Source organism: Anastrepha obliqua, chromosome 6, assembly GCF_027943255.1.
Source record: "Anastrepha obliqua isolate idAnaObli1 chromosome 6, idAnaObli1_1.0, whole genome shotgun sequence".
NCBI lineage: Eukaryota > Metazoa > Arthropoda > Insecta > Diptera > Tephritidae > Anastrepha > Anastrepha obliqua.
This window is the reverse complement of record NC_072897.1, coordinates 25,912,101-25,919,212: the sequence shown is the minus strand read 5'-3', so window position 1 is coordinate 25,919,212 and position 7,112 is coordinate 25,912,101.

The window sequence follows — 7,112 nt, the reverse complement described above, 5'->3', positions numbered from 1 at the left end:
TTCAAAAATGATTACAATTTTAACATATATTCACTTTAGCTCGATATGACCACCTTTAGCCTTGACTATAGCCTTCAAACGGTCAAAAAATGAGTTGCATGCTGCACGAATGTGATCTTGAGGTATTCTGGCCGATTCTCGTATAATCGCTTTTTTCAGCGCATCCATACTGGCATATTTTTTAGTCCTCACCTTGCTCTCCAAAATGGACCAGATGGAGTAGTCCATCGGATTTGCGTCTGGCGAATTCGAAAGCCATTGTGTGGACGAAATGAAGTATGGAACATGATTTTAACCATTCTTGGTTCACACGAGCTTTATAAGACGGTGCCGAGTCGTGTTGGAACGTCCATGGTCTACGACCGAGATGTTTGCGTGTCCACGGCTCTAAACCAGCTTCTAAAATATTTTCCCGATAATAAGTCGCATTCACTTTGACACCAGGCTCGATAAAAACGATTGGAGAGCGTCCATAAGCTGTCACTGCGGACCAAACCATTACTTGCGATGGGAAATTGCTTCGAGTGGCCATACGTAGGCTCAAATTCTCGTATGGGCGTTCGGTCAAGTTATCACGATCGTTTTGAGTGTTTATGAACTGCTCATTTGGAACATTTTTTTCATCAGAAAACACAATGTTAGGAAATTCGCTACGTTCGTGCAAGCGCAACAACTCCTTTGCTCTTTCGCATCGAACTTTTTTTTTGCTGGGGTGAAAGATCGTGTGCTTTTTGGAACTTGTAAGCCTTGAGCTTGAGCTCATTTTTCAATATGCGTCGAATGCTGTCTTGCGATATTTTCAGTTCTTTGGGCATTTTTCTTCCACTTCGACGTGGATTTCGTGCAAGTCGAACCTTCACTTTCCAAACCATTTTCGGCATTCTTGCGGTTTTTTTGGTCCACCTTCATAGCGTTTCGCAATGCTACCAGTATCATTGCAACGTTTTATAGTACGATACACAAACATTTTATTAACTTTGAGGTGACTGAGCTCACGAACAATGGCCGGTTCTGATTTTCCAGCCAAATATAACGCAATACCACTATTACGTTTGAATCCCATCAAAAAAAAAAATCAACAAAACTGAGACGCAAATGCTTTTGATGGCTTATAAACAATATATTGAACTGTCACTAGAACAATTATGACATTGATGTCATGAGCTGTTTTACAGATACAAGCAGTGTGATGTTGGAAACACCTCATATCGTTCACCCTGTAACCATTTCCATCTTATGGTAGGCGAAAGTTTACACGCTATTGAGAACAGTCATGTGGAGTGGAGCAGATGGAGCATTTATCCTTCTTTATTTGTGCGTCGGCTGCCCCAGGCGTTAAAATCATCTGCACACCTGAAGGACTGACTTATAATGGCAATATCTGCTCTAATTTCTTTAACTCTTTGTGATAATATGTCCTAGGCGGCCTCACAGTGGTTAAGTTTTATCGGAACAATTCTTATTTGCTTTTATTTGTTAGAGCTCTCCTGAATGCAGGCCATTTTTTTTCCTTTTTCACTCCACTCGGCTGCATAGGGCCTCGACAAGACTCAGTCTTGCGTTGGTTTCATTAATCTATTTGCTTTCTGACAGGGTAGGTGATTAGCCTGCCGCTAGCAGTACTAAGTAATGGGAATGCCCACCTGTCGGTGCTTAGGAAAAACGCCTTCTTACTGTTTGATGCGCTATCTGTGTGTCAAATTTTTCTGTCATGAGGATCGCACAGATGGTTGAGGACTTCGCTAAATTTGGTGTGTCTGCGCTAATACCGCGATTGCCCGCTTCCTCTTGCTGGCGCCACTGGTACAATGTGTAACTGAGTCTTTTTCTTTATTTTTTTGCTTGCTTTAGCAGCCACAATGCAAGTAATGCGCTGACTTTGTGCGGGAGTAAGGATTGGAAAGATAAGGTTGCTGGGGTTGAGGAATTTTTTATTTTTTTATAGAAATTAGGAAAGTAGGTAAGTTTGGTAAAATGCGAGGGCTGTGCTTTACGTGGGATTCGAACCCACAACCTCTGGAATGGTAGACTACCGAGGCCGCTATAGCAGAGCACCTATAGCTTCCTGTAATATGGTTGATGTTCTCCCTTCTGTAGGTCTCGCAGAGCACCCAACACCGCATTCCTGCACTACTTAGATCTATTTAATGCACTAGCACAGTTGCGCAACATTTGGCCGTATTCTAGACATCTATATTTTGACTTGGTCAATCTCCATAGGAGGATGGTTCCATGTGTAGAAGTCCACGCAAGTGGGGAAAGTTACTGATCGCCATTCACTTGGGAGTGGCCAGGACGATTCTTCTACATATGGTTCAAGCAGCTCACAACGTCCGGGATTAGCCCACGTATCCTCTGGTTAGCTTCCGAACACCCGTTCGGGAGTGAGCTAAAGTGAGAAGGCGAAGCATCCCAGCATAGCTGGTTGTGCGCTGGGTTTGGGACCCGCCACTTAAAAAGCCCCCCCAATGAAAACAGCAACAAAGCCTCGGATGAGAACTCCCAACACTGATGACGACCCCTGCAAACGAAATAAGGAATACGATTTGAGGGCATGCACCTGGAATGTCCGGTCCCTTAATGGGGAAGGTGCCTCTGCCCGGCTGGTTGATGTCCTCGTGAGAGTAAAGGCTGACATCACTGCCATCCAAGAGATGCGATGGACGGGGCAAGGTAAGAAAAACATAGGACCTTGCGACGTCTACTACAGCTGCCATGTAAAGGAGCGCAAATTCGGTGTCGGATTTGTTGTGGGAGAGAGACTTCGTCGCCAAGTACTGTCGTTCACTCCGGTGGACGAGCGTCTCGCAACAATCCGCATCAAAGCGCGATTTTTTAACATCTCGCTAATTTGCGCCCACGCCCCGACGGAAGAGAAGGACGATGCGATCAAGGATTCTTTCTATGAGCGCTTGGAACGTTCCTATGAGCGCTGCCCCCGCCACGACATAAAAATCGTGCTTGGCGACTTCAACGCCAGGGTGGGCAAGGAGGGAATTTTTGGTCCCACAGTCGGAAAATTCAGCCTACACAACGAAACATCCGGTAACGGACAGAGGCTGATCGACTTCGCCGGGGCCCGAAACATGGTAGTCTGTAGCACCAGATTCCAGCATAAAAAGATACACCAAGCTACCTGGCTGTCTCCTGATCGAAAAACGCGAAACCAGATCGATCATGTTGTGATAGATGGAAGACACGCTTCTAGTGTATTAGATGTACGTACGATCCGAGGACCCAACATCGACTCGGATCATTACCTTGTTGCAGCCAAACTGCGCACACGCCTCTGTGCAGCAAAAAACGTACATCTACCTACGCAAAGAATGTTCGACATCGAAAAGCTGCAATCACAACAGACAGCCAGAAGATTCGCCACTCGACTCTCACTCCTGCTCTCGGAGAGCACTGCCCAACACACCGGCATGCGCGAGCAATGGAGCAACATTTCTCGTTCCCTACGTACCGCCGCCGAAGAAGAAATCGGATTCCGGCGAGCCCGAAAAAACAATTGGTACGACGAGGAATGTCATGCTGCCGCCGAAAGAAAAGATGCCGCCTATAGAGCCACGCTGCGATCGGGCGCAACGCGAGCCATGTGGGATCGCTACAGAGAGCTGAAAAAGGAAGAGAGACGTATTATCCGACAGAAGAAACGAGAGGCCGAAATACGTGAGTGCGAGGAGCTTGAGATGCTGGCCAATAGGAACAACGCCCGAAAATTTTACCAGAAAGTTCGGCGGCTTACAGAAGGTTTTAAGACCGGGGCGTTGTCCTGTAAGAACAAAGACGGCGATCTGGTGACTGACGTACAGAGCAATCTTAAATTATGGAGGGAACACTTCTCGAACCTGTTAAACGGTGACAGCTGCGCATGTCATAGAGAATGTGAAGATCCCGATACCCCAATCGTTGACGACGGAATTGTCGTTCCGTTACCCGACCATGACGAGGTGAGAATAGCAATATCACGGCTAAAGAACAACAAAGCCGCGGGCGCCGACGGACTGCCGGCTGAGCTATTCAAACATGGCGGCGAGGAGCTGGTAAGGTGCATGCATCAGCTCCTATGCAGAATATGGTCGGATGAAAGCATGCCTGCCGATTGGAATTTAAGTGTGCTCTGCCCAATCCACAAGAAGGGCGATCCTGCAATTTGTGCCAATTACCGCGGGATTAGTCTTCTAAATATCGCCTATAAGGTTCTAGCGAGCGTATTGTGTGAAAGGCTGAAGCCTGCCGTCAACCAACTGATTGGACCTTATCAGTGTGGCTTCAGACCTGGAAAGTCTACCATCGACCAAATATTCACAATACGCCAAATCTTGGAAAAGACCCATGAAAGGAGAATCGACACACACCATCTTTTCGTCGACTTCAAAGCTGCATTCGACAGTACGGAAAGGAGTTACCTGTATGCCGCTATGTCTGAATTTGGTATCCCCGCAAAACTAATACGGCTATGTAAGATGACGTTGCTCAACACCAGCAGCGCCGTCAGAATTGGGAAGGACCTCTCCGAGCCGTTTGATACCAAACGAGGTTTCAGACAGGGTGACTCGCTGTCGTGTGACTTCTTTAACCTGATGTTGGAGAGCATCGTACGAGCCGCAGAACTTAATCGCTCAGGCACAATTTTTTATAAGAGTGTACAATTGCTGGCGTATGCCGATGATATTGACATCATCGGCCTTAACAACCGCGCTGTTAGTTCTGCCTTCTCCAAACTGGATAAAGAGGCAAAGCGAATGGGTTTGGTGGTGAACGAGGACAAAACGAAGTACCTCCTGTCTTCAAACAAACAGTCGGCGCACTCGCGTATCGGCACCCACGTCACTGTAGACAGTTATAATTTCGAGGTTGTAAAAGACTTCGTGTATTTAGGAACCAGCATTAACACCGATAACAATGTCAGCCTTGAAATCCAACGTAGAATCTCTCTTGCCAACAAGTGCTACTTTGGACTAAGTAGGCAATTGAGCAGTAAAGTCCTCTCTCGACGAACAAAACTAACACTCTACAAGACTCTCATCATGCCCGTCCTAACGTATGGCGCAGAAGCTTGGACGATGACAACATCCGATGAAGCGACGCTTGGAGTGTTCGAGAGAAAGATTCTGCGTAAGATTTTTGAACCTTTGCACGTTGGCAACGGCGAATATCGCAGACGATGGAACGATGAGCTGTATGAGCTTTACGACGACATAGACATAGCGCAGCGAATAAAGATCCAGCGGCTTCGTTGGCTGGGTCATGTCGTCCGAATGGATACAAACGCTCCGGCTTTGAAAGTATTCGATGCGGTACCAGCTGGTGGTAGCAGAGGAAGAGGAAGGCCTCCTCTGCGTTGGAAAGATCAGGTGGAGAAGGACTTGGCTTCACTTGGTGTGTCCAATTGGCGCCGGTTAGCACGAAAAAGAAACGACTGGCGCGCTTTGTTAATCTCGGCCAAAATCGCGTAAGCGGTTATCGCGCCAATTAAGAAGAGAAGAATCTCCATTAGCTTTTTGGCTTTCAGAGCTGGCAGGCTAATGGTGGTCGTTTGAATGTCCGCATAACGGACTTAACTTGTAACAGAACTTATAGCAGAACTAAGTAATTATTTATGTAAAAGCAACATTGATGCTATTTTTGCATGTGATCAGATATAATGTTTGTACTGTTTTTTGCAAATGGTAACATAATACCTATGTGAATGCAGTGAATTGAGACAATTGCCCCTTTTATTCCAAAGGTTTGATAAAACGTTACGTTGCGTTACTTTCTTTGGCACTTGGTTTTTTCTCTGTCGTTCGTGGAAATCTTACCACGTCATTATTTTCTGTAATTTGTTCCGAAATGTAATTCAGTAATGGTAGAGTTTGGACGTTTTGTATGAAGACTACTTTTGGGATAGCAAATAGGTTGCTTTCATAGCGCAACGTCCTACCTTTTATACCCTCCTCTTGTTTTAGATAAACAAAGTTTATGGGCAACAACAACTTAAGATGCCGGCTTCAAAACAGTTTCAGTGGAGTCGACAGGCAGCAACAGTTTCACCGTATCCGACAACTCAAACAATCGCTGATTGGGTTAGCGACCTTGCAAGGGTTACTAGTCTCATGCCGTCCGTTTTGCCTTCATCGCAGCGTAGCAGTCTGCCGCCTTCGTCCACCATGCGTTTCGTTCTTCGAATCCAAATACGTTACGCCGACCGCTCTATAGTAGCGGAATGGAAGTCAACCGCCAACAATTATCACAGCGGGATATGTCAACATCAACCTGCTTAAAATGTGAACAGAATCATAGGTTAGTTACCTGTAAAGAGTTCAAAACAATTAATATCTACAACCGATGAAAATTTGTGAAAGTCAACCGTGTATGCTTCAGTTGCCTTCAACGAGGGCATAATTTACTGAAATGCTGCTCAAAAGGTGTGTGTGGGCTCGATGAATGCAGTCGTATGCACAATCAGCTATTGCATCAGCCAGTTAATACGTCAAACTTTGAACCGCCTTCAGTTCAGTCTGTTGCAACGTTATCTGTACAGAACAATAGTGAACATTTATTAAATTGTCGCACTCATAAGCTGAGTACCTGCTTATTTAAGATATTGCCAGTCATTCTTGTCGGAAGTATTCAAGTTTATGCCATGTTGGATGAGGGTTCGTCTAGAATTTTGCACGTGGAATGATGGGTTGGATAACATTATTTAAGCATCATCTCTCAGCAAACGGCAAGCGTTAGTACTAATCAGCCCATTCCTGTTGACACTCTGTTGGGTTGAGTAATTTATGGGCCAACTCTAGCAAAAATCAATCCTATACCACATTCATATACGAAAGTCATATACGACACATAATTTACATCAATTGCTGGATGAGTATTTTAGAATAGAAGGGTTCAGAGTGCAATACTAAGATACGACTCTGGAATCAGCTTATGACGCACGAGCCAGAGAAATTCTGTTACTAACCACAAAAAACATAGGTCAACGATGTCAGATGGGTTTATTTTGGTGAGAAGATCACATCAGTCTACCGCAGAGCTACGCAATTGCCAAACGTAGACCAATTAACGTCGAAAATATAAGGTTGTCAGAAAAGTCTTGCGGTATTTCCGCAAGCTTGTCT